At 48.0% G+C, this 16,451-nt stretch overlaps 1 long non-coding RNA gene across 1 annotated transcript; it reads right to left on the bottom strand.

The window, feature by feature from the left end:
* Positions 1-688: 688 nt before the first annotated feature.
* Positions 689-15,971, bottom strand: LOC145521802 (uncharacterized). Its single transcript, XR_014065706.1, has 4 exons — positions 15,766-15,971; positions 3,219-3,330; positions 1,544-1,654; positions 689-1,090 (listed from the first exon to the last, which is right to left on the bottom strand). It is a non-coding gene; the product is annotated as an uncharacterized LOC145521802 (long non-coding RNA).
* Positions 15,972-16,451: the final 480 nt, after the last annotated feature.

The following is a 16,451-nucleotide window of genomic DNA, read 5'->3' as shown; positions in this document are numbered from 1 at the left end:
ATTTTGTTTATCCACTGCCCCACTGATGAACGTTTGGGTTGCATCTCCCTTTTGGCTGTTGTGAATCGTGCTGGTATGAATATTCATGTACAAGTATCTGCTGGAGTCCCTACTGGCAATTCTTTTGGGTTTAGACCTAGGAGTAGTATTGCCAGGTCATATGGTAATTTTAACTTTTTGAGGAATCTGTGAACTGTTTTCCACAGTGGCCACATCATCTTCCATTCTCCCCAGCAAGATACATGGTTCCAGTGTCTCCACTTTCTCCCACCACTTGTTAATCTTGTCCACTCTTGTTATATTCTGTTGTTTCTTATCTTTACATTGAAGCTATTTTGGATATGAGGTGGTTTCTCATTGTGGTTTCAAATTGCATTTCTCTAGTGACAAATTTGTTAAGTATCTTTTCATGAGCTTAGTATAATCTACATGTAATAAAACTTAAGGGTATAGTTTTATGATTTCTGACATAAATACGCCCAGGTACAGCCACCATAGGCAAGATACAGAATGTTTCCATCACCCCAAATCTTCTCTTGTCCTTTTCCCAACCAGTTTTATCAATACCAGGCACCAATGATCTGCTGGTCTCCAGAGATTAGATCTGTTTTCTAGGATTTCATAACAATTGCATCATGTGTTTTCATTTGTGTCTGACTTCTTTTGTTTGGCATAATATGTTTTCTGCTTTTTGTTTGTTTTTAAATTTCCTTAATTTATTTCTAATAATCCTCAGGTCTTTTCCTGAAAAGGAAATGTCCCCATTTTTTATAACATTTATCAGAAATATATGGATACCATGTTATTTTTTTATACTGTCTGTGGCATTTGTATTTTTTATTTATTTTTTTTAATTTGGCTGCTCTAGATCTCAGTTGTGGTCTATGGGATATAGTTCCCTGACTAGGAATTGAATCTGGGCACCCTGCTTTGGGAGCACGGAGTCTTCGCACCTAGACCATCAGGGAATTCCTGGATATCCATATTTTTATTTGTTCTTTTTTCTTTTTTATCATTTGACTTTATCATTTGTTTCAGGGCTGACCATTTGTCAAGCAAGCTGGGTATCAGGCATATATTAGTAGAGTCTCTGCATGGCAATAGAGAATAGAGCAATTGAGAGAGAGCATTAAAAATATTTAAAACAGGTACATTTATACAGTTAGTATAGCAGTTTAAAACTATCCCATGCCTTGACTTGCCTGAATGATGTCCCCTTTTATGGAACCCATTTTTCTATTTTGCCTTTAGCTCACAGATCCCAGAACTAGTTCTAAATATTAATCTGATTGTCTGTCTCAAGCTAATGTTTTAAACCGTGATATCAAGCTAATAATTTTCATGCTATTCTTATTAAAATACCAAGGGATGTTCTCATGGAATTAAAAGAAAGAATTCCAAAGTATGTATGGAAACAAGAAAGAGCCTAAATATTCAATAAAATCTGAGGAAAGAAGCCCTGATATGGACACATCAGGCTTCATGAAAGCTAAATAGAGGACTAGAAATTTATATATAGGAGAGGGTGATGGCATAGTCTTACTTTTGGTCCTCCCACTGGGGGGTCTCGAAATAGGCAGGAAGGGTGTGCCTTAGGCAGGCATTGCTGTTGTAAGTGTGACATCTCAACCAGAAGGCAAATGCTGAGCTCTTCCTGTGGCACAAACAAACTCACAAAATAAGCCAAAAAAGACAACTGGAAAAATAAACCACACCAATACCTGGTAAAGCGTTCCTCATGAGAGAAGGCTAGAAAAGGACCCAACAACCTTGTGGCCCAGAAACCCTCTAGAAAATCAGTGTTTCTTAAAAAAGAGAACACATGGGAAGTTCCAAGGAGAGGCAATGTCCATGGCCAGTGTAGTTTAGAGGCGGCCTGACCGCTCCGAGGAAGACATGCACCAATGGAACCCCTTTGGAAACAGCAGTGATAGTCCTCACCATCGTAAGGGTTTCCTCTGGGGACAACCTGCCCTGGGCACCACATGAGGGAGCAGACCGGCTTCTCTTCCTCTGCCCCCACACCATTCACTCATGAAGGCAGCTCAGGTGTTATCATGCCCTGCCTGCCTGCCTGGCTCATCCATGAGCTGGGACCACCTCCAGGGCAGAACTCCACCTTCTCCTCTCTGTGTACTGTGAATCTGCACACAGTGGGCTTTCAGAACCTCAGGAGACTTGAGCCATTCCCCCTCAAGCCAGAACCCTCCCCAGGAATGAAAACAGCTGTGGAGTCATTTTGGCCCCTGCACTGGTTGCGGAACCCTGGCGGCTCCTACAGCCTCTAAGGTGGGAAGAGGGAGGTCCCTTTTTACAGAGCTTTCCCGCTGTCAGAGCTAAGCTTTTGTTTCACTGTCAGCTGTGTCTCTTCCATTGCAGCCAGGTGGGCCACGCTGCTCCAAAGGAGCTCACAAGCTGAGTTTCAAGGGAGGTATTGAGAGGACAGTGATGGCTACAACATGCTGCAAACTGAGTGAGGGTCCCCACAATACTCAGCAAAGGTCTGTGGTGTGCAAGTGGGGAGTAGAGGGCCCCCAAGTTCCAAAGGAAGGGAGGTACTCGGGAGCAAAAGCCCTTGGCTGCTGTGGTAGCAGCTGCAGATGGCAGCTCGTCCACAGTGGACTTTGAATGAGGTCACATGAGCGGGACTCTGGAAACGGCTCCGAAATCAAGAGAAAGGGGTCAGGGTATGTGGGAATCCGGAGGGGGTGGTGGGGTGGATGAAGGAAGGTCTCCTTCCTCTCTCCAGTGCAATTTGGTTTTGTGAGTCTCAAAGCTACCAGAGGGCACTTCCCAACTCAGGCCCTCGCAGGAATCAGGGTGGGCTGCGTGCCTCGGCCCCTGCCACAGAGACAAGACACACCAGTGGCTTCACTGAGCTCAGATGGCCGGATCTGGGAGTTTCTGTCTGGGTACACACCTCCTTGCTGTTGCCAAATTCCCCCCCTTCTCTGAGCACCAGCATCGATTGCTACCTTAGCACGTTACTCTCTTCATCCTGTGAAGACTCATTAGGGTTATCCTACAATTACTATCTGGCCCGAAGAGATATGCCCTGAATCCAGATTAAGCTGGAGTCTCCCAGGGTCATCTGGCATGTCTTCCCTGAAGTCAGCCCAAACCCACACCCTTGCATTTCCAGGGACTCCCCTTAGCCAGCTGGGCAGAAAACCCAGCATGGTTCAAACAAGCTGACAGACAAGCAGGAGAGGACTCACAGGCAAACGGCTTCCCTCAGGTCTCGGGTGGAGCTCTGGGAGCACAGCAGCAACTGGCCATCTCAGCCCCTGGGCTCAGCAGCGCCCTCGTTCTCAGGCCGGCGGCTCTGCCCTGAGGGGAGCAGGAAGGTCACCAACTGCCCTAGGCGGACCTCACGCCCCTCCCACTGCTGGAGCCTGACATCACCCAGCCCCACCCCTTCCCCTACCCGAGCAGGACCAGAGCTCGTCTTCCCCTTGGTTCCAACGTGAGGCCCGGCCCTGGGCCCCAATTGGGCACTGCCCCAGTCTGGAGCCAATCACAGTGGCCAGGGAGGTGGAACACACCGATTGGCCAGGGCCAGGTCATGTGACCATACTCGCCAGGAAACTCCTGAGCTGCTCACCCTGTGCCAGGGCTGGTGACTATGCGATGCCCCAAGAGCAGGGCTGAGAGTCCAGTCATTGTGTCCACATGCTCAGTGTCCTGGGACGTGCCTGCACGTCCTCTCTACACACCACACTGTCCGTTGCAGACAAAATATTCTGGACACACCTCTTCCCTTCCAAGCCCTGTTCTACACACCCAGGTTCAGGGGAGCAAGGCCTCTTGTTTGAAGATAGGTTTGGAGATCCTCTCCCAGCCTCTAGGCTTCCTTTTGGTGTCCTATTAGAATAACGTATTCAGCCAAAAAACACCCACGGGCGCCGGCACATGCTACTCTGTGTTTTCAGGATTATTGGCTGTTCTGAGTAGATGACACAGCCCAGGGGCCTCCCAGAGGTATTGCATTTTGTCCAGAGAAGCACCTGAGACAGGGAATCACTGAATCACTTTGCTGTACACATGAAACTAACACATCATTAAAAAGCAACCATACTTCAATTAAAAAAAAAAAGATTCATGCCTCAAAAATTGTTGTAAAATTTGTCAAGTTTTTCTTTTAAGTGTTCATTCTTCTTATGTGTCTAATTGCTTTGATGGTGTTTTGTGAGGTAGGGATCCAACTTACTTGCCTGTTGGATACCAAATAGTCCCAGTGGGCCTCCTTTCTCTATTTACATACGAAAAAGCATTTTCTAAAATCTCAACTATCAAGGACTTCAGACCTTTTGTCATTTGGGAAGCACCCCAGAGGCAGGTGTCCTTTTCTCCGTCTTCTCCTCGCAGTTGGCTTTTGGAAGTTTCTAGCATACACAAGAACCCCCAGAATGTTCTCTGTAGTGAACCATGTGTGTTACAGTGAGGGCAGAGGATCTGAGCATGGAGGAGGGACTGAGTCCATAGTGACCACTGCCCATGCTGAGCAAGCCCAACATTGAGTCTGGCTACGACTTCCAAAGGCAAGCTCTGTGTTTCTTCCTTTGGAGTGTACATGTGCACAGTAAGGTTGGTGGATGGGGACTTTGGTCTCTGGAGCCTGCACAGTGTAGCTTCATTTCCTCAGCAGATTAGACCCATAGCCTGATTTTCCATTGGATTTCCTCCATGTGGGCTCTCCTGAGCTGCTGTGGAGAGATTTCAGGTACACTTCTGCTAAAGTCCTGAAAGGTAGTCAATCCTTCTGCTTCCCAACCCCTGCCTCATCTGTACTTCTGTCAGTTTTGTAAAGATATTTCATGATCAATGTTGTTAGCCCTTGTGTCATTCTGACACTCAGGCACCTGTGGTCTAATAGACCTGCAGCTCCCGAGAGCTCTTTTCCTGGTGGAGACGGAAAGAACTCAGGGAGCAGCTCCACATCACACTGGAGCCTGGACCAGACAGAAGCTTCTTACAAGGAAGGCTCCATCCCTGCTGTGGAGGGATTCAAAGTTATCACTTCTGATTTGGCATCCCCCGCTCCTTGGTTCAGGCCACACTCTGAGATCTGGAAAGGAGGTGGCCTCCCTCCCTGACCCACAACTAGTATCATCTTTGCCCTGGTGCTCATCCAGCCCCATCTGGCTGCCCAGCTGCACCCTTGACCATTGCCCACAGGATGAGGAGACTCCAGTTCCAGAAAAGATTCACACAAGGAGAGCCTGGTGGAGACCCTCCAACCCCCTGGTCTCAAGAAGCATTTCTTTTTAGTTTCACAACCCTGGGAGGAGGTACTGGTTTGGCGTCCATTTGGCAATTGCAATGCTTGAGCCACAGGTCACTGTGTGATTTGCCCAGGGTCACACAGCAGGTTAGCGAGGGAGGGGGATTTCAACCCAGACTTCCTGGCTTGGAAACCTTGACACTTTGCAAGTCTTTCAGCTCCTGGTTTACATTGATTTCAAGGTATTTTATTCCTTTGGATGCATTTCTAAATGGGACTGTTTTCTTCATTTCTCTCTCTGATGCTTCATCTCTTGTTATCTTGAGGAATTTATTAGTTCTAACAGCGTTTTCTGGGGTAGTGTGTAGGGTTTCAGATAATATCATCTCATAATCATGTCGTGACAGTTTTACTCCTTCTGTTCTAATGGGGATGCCTTTTGATTTCCTTTTCAGGCCTATCTGCTCTGGGGAGGATTTCCAATACTCTGTTGAAGAAAATTGGTGAGAGCTGGCATCCTTCTTCTCTTCCTGATCTTTTAGGGAAAACCTTCAACTCTTCACCACTGAGTCTGATGTTAGATGTGGTCTTGTCTTCTATAGCCTTTCCTATGTTCCGTGTATAAACACTTTAGTGAAAGCTGGAATCATATAGAGAGGTTACACTTGATCAAGAGCTTTTTTTGCAACTAGTGAGGTGATCATACGGTTTGTATTCTTTAGTTTGCACATATACTCTACCGCATAGTTTGATTTGCAGATAATGTCACCCTTGCATCACTAGAAATAGTTCCATTTGATTAGAGTGTAAGATTCTTTTCATGTATTATTGAATTTGGTTTGCTAATATTCTCTTGTGGATTTTTGCATCCATTGACACCACGGTCGGGCTTCTCCGGTGGTTCAGATGTTAGCGAATCTGCCTACAATGCCCGAGACCCAGCATTCCTGGGTCAGGAAGGTCCCCTGGAGGATGGAAAGGCTACCCACTCCAATATTCTTGCCCAGAGAATTGTTCGGACAGAGGAGCCTGGCAGGATACAGTCCGTGGGTCACAAAGAATCGGACTCGACTGCGTGAATAACACACACAAGGGTCCCTCTTGACATTCTTTACATTTCAATTGAAAATGTTATTTCAGGGAAAAACTACACTCAAAGGAAAAATTACACAAGGAAACGAGTCCTTAGAAGCAAGTGACAATAAGGCAAAACAGATGAAAACACTATTCCAAATAACTTACTTTTCATACGGCTTTTAGATTTTCAAGGCAATTCTCTCTAAACGGAATTGAACATGAAAGCTTTAAGTTTAAATATTAACCTATTTTGGCATTCTATTTCTAGGATGAGACTGACATTTTTCTAATTTATATAAGATATTGAGGAAGAGTGTGGAGCTATGAAAATCATACTTTCCAAACCTTTGAGGAATGAAGAAGCACTAATATATAGTGGAAAAGGAACTAGGAATAGAGGATGATTCCATAGAGTTTCGATGACAGTACAGAAGTATTGAGCGAGAATGTTCAAATTTGTTTCTTTCTAATTGAGGAAGAACTGCTTTACAAAGTTTAGTTTCCCTCCCTCACACAACAGTATGAATCCGTTGTAAGTATATACATATATCCCCTTCTTGGGGATCCAGGAATGTGAACTCAAGTGGGCATTAGGATGCATCACTACGCACAAAGCTAGTGGAGGTGATGGACATTCCCGTTGAGCTATTTCAAATCCTAAAAGATGATGCTGTGAAAGTGCTGTCCTCAATATGCCAGCAAATTAGGAAATCACAGCAGTGGACCCAGAACTGGAAAAGGTCGGTTTTCATTCCAATCACAGAGAAAGGCGATGCCAAAGAGTGCTCAAGCTACGGCACAATTCCCCTCAGCTCACATGCTAGTAAAGTCATGGTCAAAATTCTCGAAGCCAGGCATCAGCAATACAGGAACCGTGAACTTCCAGACGTTCAAGCTGGGTTTAGAAAAGGCAGAGGAACCAGAGATCAAATTGCTAACATTCGTTGCATCAGCAAAGAGCAAGAGAGTTCCAGATCAAACATCTATTTCTGCTTTACTGCCGATGCCACAGCCTTTGACTGTGTGGATCACAATAAACTGTGGAAAATTCTTCAAGAGATGGGAACCCCAGACCAGCTGATCTGCCTCTAGAGAAACCTGTGTAGAGGTGAGGAAGGTAGTTGGAACTGAACATGGAACAACAGACTGGTTCCAAATAGGAAAAGGAGTGTTCCAAGCTATATATTGTCACCCTGCTTATTTAACTTCTGTGCAGAGTACATCCTGAGAAACGCTGGCTTGGGTGAAGCACAAGCTGGAATCAAGAATGCCAGGAGGTCTCAATAACCTCCAATATGCAGATGACACCACTCTTATTGCATGAAAGCGAAGAAGAACTAAAGAGCCTCTTGATGAAAGTGAAAGAGAAGAGTGAAAAAGTTGGCTTAAAGCTCAACATTCAGAAAGCTAAGATCATGGCCTCGGGTCCCATCACATCATGGCAAATAGATTGGGAAAGAGTGGCAGACTTGACTTTTCAGGGCTCCACAATCACTGCAGATGGTGACTGCAGCCATGAAATGAAACAACACTTAATCCTTAGAAGGAAAGTTATGACCAACCTTGACAGCATTTTCAAAAGCAGAGACACTACTTTGCCAACCAAAGTCCATCTAGTCAAGGCTATGGTTTTTCCAGGAGTCATGGATGGATGTGAGAGTTGGACTTCAAGAAAGCTGAGCACAGAAGAATTGATGATTTTGAGCTGTGGTGCTGGAGAAGACTCTTGAGAGGCCCTTGGGCTGCAAGGAGGGCCAACCAGTCCATCCTAAAGGAAATCAGCCTTAATATTCTTTAGAAGGACGGATGCTGAAGCTCCAATACTTTGGCCACCTGATGGAAAGAACCGACTCATTGGAAAAGGCCCTGATGTCAGGAAAGATGAAAGGTGGGTGGACAAGTGGATGACAGAGGATGAGCTGAAAGGATGGAATCACCGACTCAATGGCCATGAATTTGAGGAAGCTCCGGGAGTTGCTGATGGACACCGAAGCCTGTTGTGCTATGGTCCATGAGGTTTCAAACAGTTGGACACGACTGAGCGACTGAACAAAACAACTTGCCATGAATCACCAAGAATTTAAATCAAAGGTCAATTTTCATTAATGCTTCATTAAAAGGCCAATTTCAATTATGAAGTCAAAGGCCAAATAACAGTACAATGGGAAAAATGCATAAAATTCATAAGATATAAATAATAACTCAAAGAAACTTATAACTAAGTCCAAAGTACCAACATACACATTTGTGGGCTCTTTCATGTAAGACTGTGCAATTATAGGGTCAGCATATGGGCATTTTGCACGAGAGACAAAAAATAATGCAAGAAGATTAAAACTTTATTATGAATCAAACATTACCAAGATTCCCTAAGAAACCACTGAACAAAATTATCCAGTAAAGACAAACTGTACTTTTTAATGAGGCCAATTTCACAGAAAAAAAAAAAAAGAAAGCTTCATAATGAACTGCTCAAGGAAGCTACTAAATAAACTTTCAGAAAAGTTTAATAGTTTTTTTTTTTTAAAGGGTGACGGAGAGCTATACCTTTCCCATCTATGTGAATTTAGGTTCAAACTAGATTTCCCTTGGCCATTATATAAGGCAAAAAACCCCACAACCCCCCCTTCCCCCTACCCCCACAAAAAAAGTGTTTTAATATATTGAATTTTTGTGTGCTCAGTTGTGTCTGATTCACAGCAACTCACGAACTCTACACAGCCAGGCTCTTCCACCCATGGAATTCAGGGCAATTTTTTCTGTCACAGTAAATGCCCACCCTAGGTGACCCAAACGCAAGGGCTCAAAGGCTCCTGAGAGACTAACTCCTTTCAGCTGAGCACAGAGCTGGCTCCTCACTGGGATGCCTGTGGCCTGGGGCTCCCAGAGGGGAGAACAGCACTCGCCCCACCGTGTGGTCACTGCTGGAAGTGCAGGCTGCTCCTCACTCCCCCTTTACAGTGTCCCTGAGGGCAGAACAGTGTGAATCTATTCAAGGTGGAAATTCAAACTCAAATGCAATGAAACTTCCCACAAGGTCTCCAAAACAACTCAGGAACAGGGAATTGGAAACTGCAGGAGATGACATGAATGGAGATGGAAACTTGACACCTTACACTGACTTCACTTCCAATTATCCCTAGACAAACTTTCCATGAAAACTTGTCACAAATCTAGAAGAACAAGGAGCAGAAATTGGACAAGTGCTTTGAGTCTTCACACACAAAACTAAAAGGCAGTCCACAAAAAAACCCAGAGAATACAGTGGACTTTGCAAAATCAAAGATATCTACTGTGGTAAAGACCTTATTACAAAAGCAAAAGACAGGTCATACTTCGTGAGACAAGTAAGTGCAAACACAAAGCTTATCAAGGATTTGTCTCCAAACAGACAAAGAACACCAACAAAACAAGCCTGTGAAAACTAGGGAAAGGTCTGAAGGGACACCAGACCAAGGAAGACACACACAGAGTATCCCGGATGATGTCCAGCACTGAGGGCCTGAAGAAACAACAGTCTAGTTGCACTCCCTCAGTCCTGTGTGACCCTGGGTGAGGCCTGTGTTTCCTGGTGGCTCTGAGAGATGGACAGGGAGGAAGGAGAAGAGAAATCATTTGCATTTCTAATACTCACAGCAAAGTCTTCCAATGAGAAGGGAATTATCACCCCCACTGACAATGCCATTCACTGAAATGATACCCACGAGTCCATCTAACCCAGAAGGGAAGGACAGACCTGTTCTCAGAAAACGGCAAGAGATGGAAGAAAGAAGATCAAGTCCACACAAATCCCTGGAAAGATAAGCTGTGCTCATGGCTTGAAAGAATTCCTATTAGGAAAATGATGTCACACCCCCACAAGGCAATCCATAGCTTCGATGATATTCCTCCCAAAATGCCAATGCATTTTCGCACCAAACAAAGAATTCCAAACAGTGTACGGAAACAGAAAAAGAGCCTAAATAGGCAATACAATCTGACAAAATGCCTCGATACGGACATCTAAGTTTGTGTGAAAGGAAGTTAGACTACAAAACTAGGATCCTCAGAAGAGTATCGGAGAAGGCAATGGCAAGCCACTCCAGTACTCTTGCCTGGAAAATGCCCTGGATGGAGGAGCCTGGTAGGCTTGCAGGCCATGGGGTCTCGCAGACTCAGACACAACCTAAGCGACTTAGCAGCAGCAGCAGCAGCAAGACAGTATGCTATTGGCAATACAACAACACACACAGATCCAGATCGATGGAATAAAGTTGAGAGTCCAGAAACAAACCCCAGCATCCATGGTCAACTCATCTCTGACAAAGAAGGGGAGAATATCCAAATGGGAACAAGAAAGCCTCTTCAATAAATGTCCATGGGAAAACCAGACAGCTACATCTGACGAATGCTATTGGTTTTTATCTCAGACCACCTCTATATCGGGGAAAAAACTCAACCTAAAGATAGATGTTATGAGATAGCTAGAAAGAAGCGTAGGTCAAAGGCTCCTAAACATCAGAATCTCCTTGACATTTGGTGGGCGGAAGTAGAAATGGGTCTCTTCAAGTAAGGGAAAGAGGAAAACGAAGTACACCAATGGGTTTCCATCCAATGGAACCTCTTCACAACTGAAAAGCTAAGCATTCACAAATCCAAAAGATAGGAAATGGAACATGAGAGACTCCTTGCAAGTGGTGTATCTGAGAAGGGGTTCATAGGGAAAGAGACGAAGAATGCACAGCACTCAGATTCCAAGAAACACCACCACCACCCTTGACCCTTCCCCCATGACCAACTCCAACATAAAGCCTTTCTCTCCCTCTAACCTATCCCTAAAACTTAACCCTCATCTAATCATATACATGTGCATTCATAGCCATCCATCCATCCACACACGAGAGAGAAAGAGGAAGACACAGACTGAAGTTAGAGAGGAAAAGAGAGGGACACAGCCAGAGAGAGACACGGAACCAAAGAGACGAAAGGAGTAGATGGTCCAGACTTTTCATTAATCTGTCTCGAAGTTAGAAGCAATGACAGTGCCCATCCACCCCAGAAGGGGGAAAAGGACAGAAGGTTTTGAGAGTAAAAGACAAGAATGCAGGGAGCCATTATACGCTCAGCCACCCACAGAAGCCGAGCTGGGACACTTGAACAGAATCTCAATGGAAACAGAGGACCAGAAAGTTGGCTACTCTTTTCTATAAGAGAGGGAGATCTTCAAGTCTTCCTTTCGGTCCTCCAACTTGGATGTGGCGTCTCAAAACAGTCAGGAGGGGGAGTGCCTTTTCCTGGGTACCACAGTGCATCCAGGCCTCGTTCTGCCCCATTCTGTGCTATGTCAGCCCTGTATGGAATCTTTCTTTCCGAAGTCTCAGCGCACAAGCTCCATGTGATATCGGCCGCAGGTGTAAAGGCATGGAGGTGCTCGTAGGCCGACAGACCTAGGAAGCGATGGGAGAACGACCCCCACTCTGCAGATGGAGAGACTGGGGAAACCCTGAGGGGCATATACTTGTCCAGGGCTACATCACTTATGAGAAGAAGGAGCCTGGTCTGAGAGCAGCGGGGTCCTCTGAGCTCAGGCCCTGACTGCACCCAGGCCTCCCCAAGGCTGCGGGGTGGGCTGTGTGGGTGTCACTGTGCATGCACATGGACTAAGGGGGTGGTCGAGCAGTCAGAAACCCAGAGATTCCCTTGGGGAGCTTTGGGAAAGGGACCTCAGCACGAACCCCAGGAAATGATGTCACTTGCTGGCAACAGAACCCAACAGAACCCGGAACCTGTGTATCCAGGCCTCTAGAGCGGAGAGGAGCCCCCAGCCAGATCACTTGCTGCCTAGTTGTTCTGCTGTTTGCTCCTGCCCAGAGGCCGGGGCCTCAGGAGAGCTCACAGGCAGAGTGTGTGGGAACCCTGTGGACGCTGGCTCAGGGCCCCCCCGAGAGGCCTCTGGCCCTTTGCCTGGAGAAACAGAAAGGTAACACAGGGAGCCCCAGGCCAGGCCAGGCCACCTCTCCCATGCCGACTGAAAACACTGGGCCCTTTGCCTGTGTGTGTGGATGCGGGTTTCTCGGGGTGTGTCTCCCTCAAGTAAGCCCAGGCGGATGAGGGGTCAGAAGCCTGCGGACAAGTTGTGTCCACACCCCAGGGGAGAGCAGGCTGGGCGGGATGGGGAGAGTGCAGGCAGCGCCAGCCGCCCATGCTGACCTCACGCCCTCAGGTGGGTCTCTTTCTTCCCGCGTGGGGATCTGAGCAGACACACGTCTCTGCCCCTTCTGGGAACAGAAGTTCGAGCGGGCAGAAGCAGTAGCTCTACTGGCCAGGCCCAGCTCGGAAAACTCCAAGCAGGGCTGGCTGACGGTCACTGTCATTGCAGAGCTTCCCACGTGAGGAGGCCGAGGACAGGGACACCCCATCCATCTCCCCGAGGGAGGGGTCGAAGCACCCCCCCCCACCCGTGAGGCCCAGTGCAGGCTCCAGGTGAGCGTGCCCACGGAGGCTTCAGCCCAACTGGGAGCGAAGCGGAAGCGGGGAAGGCCTGCTGCCCAGACACCACCCAGGATACACCCGGCGGCCCAGTCTCAGGCTGCCACGGAGCTCAGCACACCTGGCTCCGACCCAGAGCCCCGAGAACTCCGGCCTCTGAGGCAGCAGGAGGACCTGGAGCCCAGCATGGCAGAGCACAGAGGTGAGGACGCTGGGGTTGGTGCATGGGAGTGTGTGGGGAGGGGGTGCTGAGCTACACAGGGACGAGTCCCCGAAAGCTGATGCTGGGTCTGGAGCAAACGCTGGTCTCCCACCACCCATCTTGCACCCTTCAGTCAGAAAAGACATCCTACGTGGGTATTCTTTGGGATGACAAGGCTGGCCTGTGGGTAAATTTTCTTCTCTCCCAGCTCTAGCACTGGCCTCCAACTGCAGCCAGGCTCCACTTCCCAGACCTGTCCCTACACAGGCAGTTGCTCCAGGCGCAGGACCCAGGGATCCACTGAGGGGAGATCAAGACCTGAGACTTGCCTTTGCAGAGACACCAGGCCAGCTGGGTACTGGCCAGCACACCAGGCAGATCGGATCTCTGTGCCTGCAGGACCCCCAGCCCCAGGCACTGATGCCCCACCCCCTCAGCGAGAACTTCCACCTCCACGTGCACCTGCACCTGCTCGGGCTTTGGCAGGAGAACCCGAGGCAGAGGAGGAGTCACCACCTCGGCAGGGAGAGCCTGCCCTGGCTCCCGCGCAACACCCAGACGCCCACAATGACTCACCCACCCCTGCAGGGAGAATGGGCCCCCGCTCTGGACAGAGACCCAGAGCCCTTTCTGGAAACACCTTGTCCAGGGGATTGGTCGGCTCTGCAGCCTCCATCCCTGTCTGTTCACCGTGGACACCATCAACTCGGTCCGCACCCAGGGGACATGGAGGTCCTTTCCCCTGAACTTCTTTGCATTTGGTTTGTTTCAAACTTTTTTGTGATGTTTTATTTTTTTATGTCTTCCTGTAATTTTTTCAGTTAAGTTTGGATTAGTAAACTTTATCACAATTGTCACAATTTGGGAACACTTTTGTGTAACTGTGGTGATGCTGTGTTACCATCACCACTTTGTAGTTTCAGACCCTTTCGATTTTTATGCCCCACCTTCCAACAAATCCTGCATTCCCGGCAAGCATGCCCTGTTCACCCCTCCTTCCGATCCTGAACACATTTTCATCTTTTCTTTCTCCATTTCTTCCTATATTCTGGGTGTCCCCAATGACTATCAGTGAAATGACTGAAGGAGTTTTTTTTCGGGCTCCCCACATACTGTAAGACTACATTTGAGAATTCTCATTTTTTATGTCATTTGAACTAGCCTTTCATACCTGAAAGGACAGTGTACGTACTTTCAAGATATCATGTGCCAAACGAAGCCCTTTTGGCAAATGCCGTCATAATCTCCATGCAGGCATTGCTGTTTCAAGGGTGACATCTCAGTCAGAAAGCAGATGCTGAGCTCTTCTTGTTGCACAAGCTCCCAAAAGAAGCCAAGAAAGGGAGCTGGAAAAACTAAGCACTCCAACACCCAGTAAAGCGTTCCTCATGAGAGAAGGCTAGAAAATGACCCAACATCCTTTTGGCCCAGAAACCCTCTAGAAAATCAATGTTCCATAAAAAAGAGAACACATGGGAAGTTCCAAGGACAGGCAACGCCCATGGCCAGTGTACTTTAGAGACGGCCTGACCGCTCCAAGGAAGACACGCACCAATGGAAACCCTTTGGAAACAACAGTGATAGTCCTCACCGTCGTAAGTGTTTCCTCTGGGGACAACCTGCCCTGGGCACCACACGAGGGAGCAGACCGGCTTCTCTTCCGCTTCCCCCACACCATTCACTCATGAAGGCAGCTCAGGTGCTATCATGCCCTGCCTGCCTGGCTCATCCATGAGCTGTGACAACCTCCAGGGCAGGACCCCCTCCCTTCTCCTCTCTGTGTACCATGAATCTGCACACCGTGTGCTTTCAGAACCTCAGGAGACTTGAGCCATTCCCACTAGAGCCAGAACCCTCCCCATGAACGAAAACAGCTGTGGAGTCATTTTGGCCCAAGTACTGATTCCAGAACCCTGGTGGCTCCTACAGCCTCTACGGTGTGAAGAGTGAGGTCCCTTTTTACAGAGCTTTCTGGCTGTCAGATCTGAGCTGTTGTTTCATTGTCAGCTCTGTCCATCCGGTTGCAGGCAGTTGGGCCACACTGCTACAATGGAGCACACAAGCTGAGTTTCAAGGGAGGTATTGAGAGGACATCGATGGATTCAACATGCTACAAACTGAGTGAGGGTCTCCACAATACTTGGAAAAGACCTGTGGTGTGCATGTGGGAAGTAGGGCCCACAAGCTTCAAAGGAATAGAGTTACTTGGGCGCAAAAGCCCTTGGCTGCTGTTGTAGCACCTCCAGATAGCAGCTCGTGAACAGTGGCCATCAAAAGATGTCACATGAACGGGACTCTATAAATGGCTCAGAAAGCAAGAGAAAGGGGTTAGGGTGTGTGGCAATCTGGAGGGTGTGGTGGGTTGGATGAAGTGAGGTGCCCTTTCTCTCTTCAGTTCAAACTTCTTTTGTGAGTCTCAAAGCTACCAGATGGTATTTACCAAGTCAGTTGCCCACAGTAACCAGTATGGGCTGAGTGCCTTAGCCCACGTCACACAGACAAGCCACACCAGCGGCTTCCCTGAGTTTAAATGGCATGATCCTTGGGTCCTGTTTGGGTACACACCTCCTTGCTGTAGCCACATTACCCCCTTCTCTGAGCACCAGTTTCATCCTCTAGAATGAGGACATCGATTGCTCCCTTAGCACGTTGCTATCTTAATCCTGTGAAGACTAATTTGGGTTATCTGAGAATTAATATCTAGCCCTTAGAGATATCGCGTGAATCCAGAATAACTTGAGTCTCCCAGTGTCATCTGGCATTTCTTCCCTGAAGCCACCCAAAACCCACACACCTGAATTTCCAGGGTCTGCACTTAGCCAGCTGGACAGAACACCCAGCGTGGTTCAAACAAGTTGGCAGACAAGCAGCAGAGGACTCACAGGCATACAGTGTCCATTGGTCTCAGGTGGAGTTCCGCGACCACAGCAGGAACCGGCGATCTCAACCCCTGGGCTCGGCAGCACCCTCATTCTCATGCTGGCGGCTCTGCCCTGACTCGTGCAGGAAGGTCACCAACGGCCCCAGGCTGACCTCGGGCCCCTCCCACTGCTGTAGACCTGCGTCACACAGCCCCACTCCTTCTGGCAGAACAAGAGCTCCTCTCTCTCTTGATTCCAGCTTGAGGCCCGGCCCTGGGCCCTGGTTGGTCAATGTGACAGTCCTGAGCCAATCATGGTGGCCATGGAGGACAGAACCCACCGATTGGCCAGGTCCAGGTCATGTGACCATACTCTCCAGTTTACGTGGGAGCTGCTGACCCTATGTCAGGTGTGGAGACAGTGCGATGCCCCAAGAGAAGGGCTGAAAGTGCAGTCACTGTGTCAATGTGCTCAGTGTCCTGGGACTTGCCTGCTCCTCTCTACATACCTATGCACCTTTGTCCTATGCAGACAAAATATTCATAACACAGCCCTTCCCTTTCCAAGCCCTATTTCACACACCCAGATTCAAGGGAGCAAGGCCTCCTGTTTTAAGATA

This window comes from Giraffa tippelskirchi, chromosome 9 (genome assembly GCF_054371585.1).
Source record: "Giraffa tippelskirchi isolate mGirTip1 chromosome 9, T2T-mGirTip1v1.2.pri, whole genome shotgun sequence".
Taxonomy (NCBI): domain Eukaryota; kingdom Metazoa; phylum Chordata; class Mammalia; order Artiodactyla; family Giraffidae; genus Giraffa; species Giraffa tippelskirchi.
This window is presented reverse-complemented; position numbering and strand designations above follow the sequence as displayed.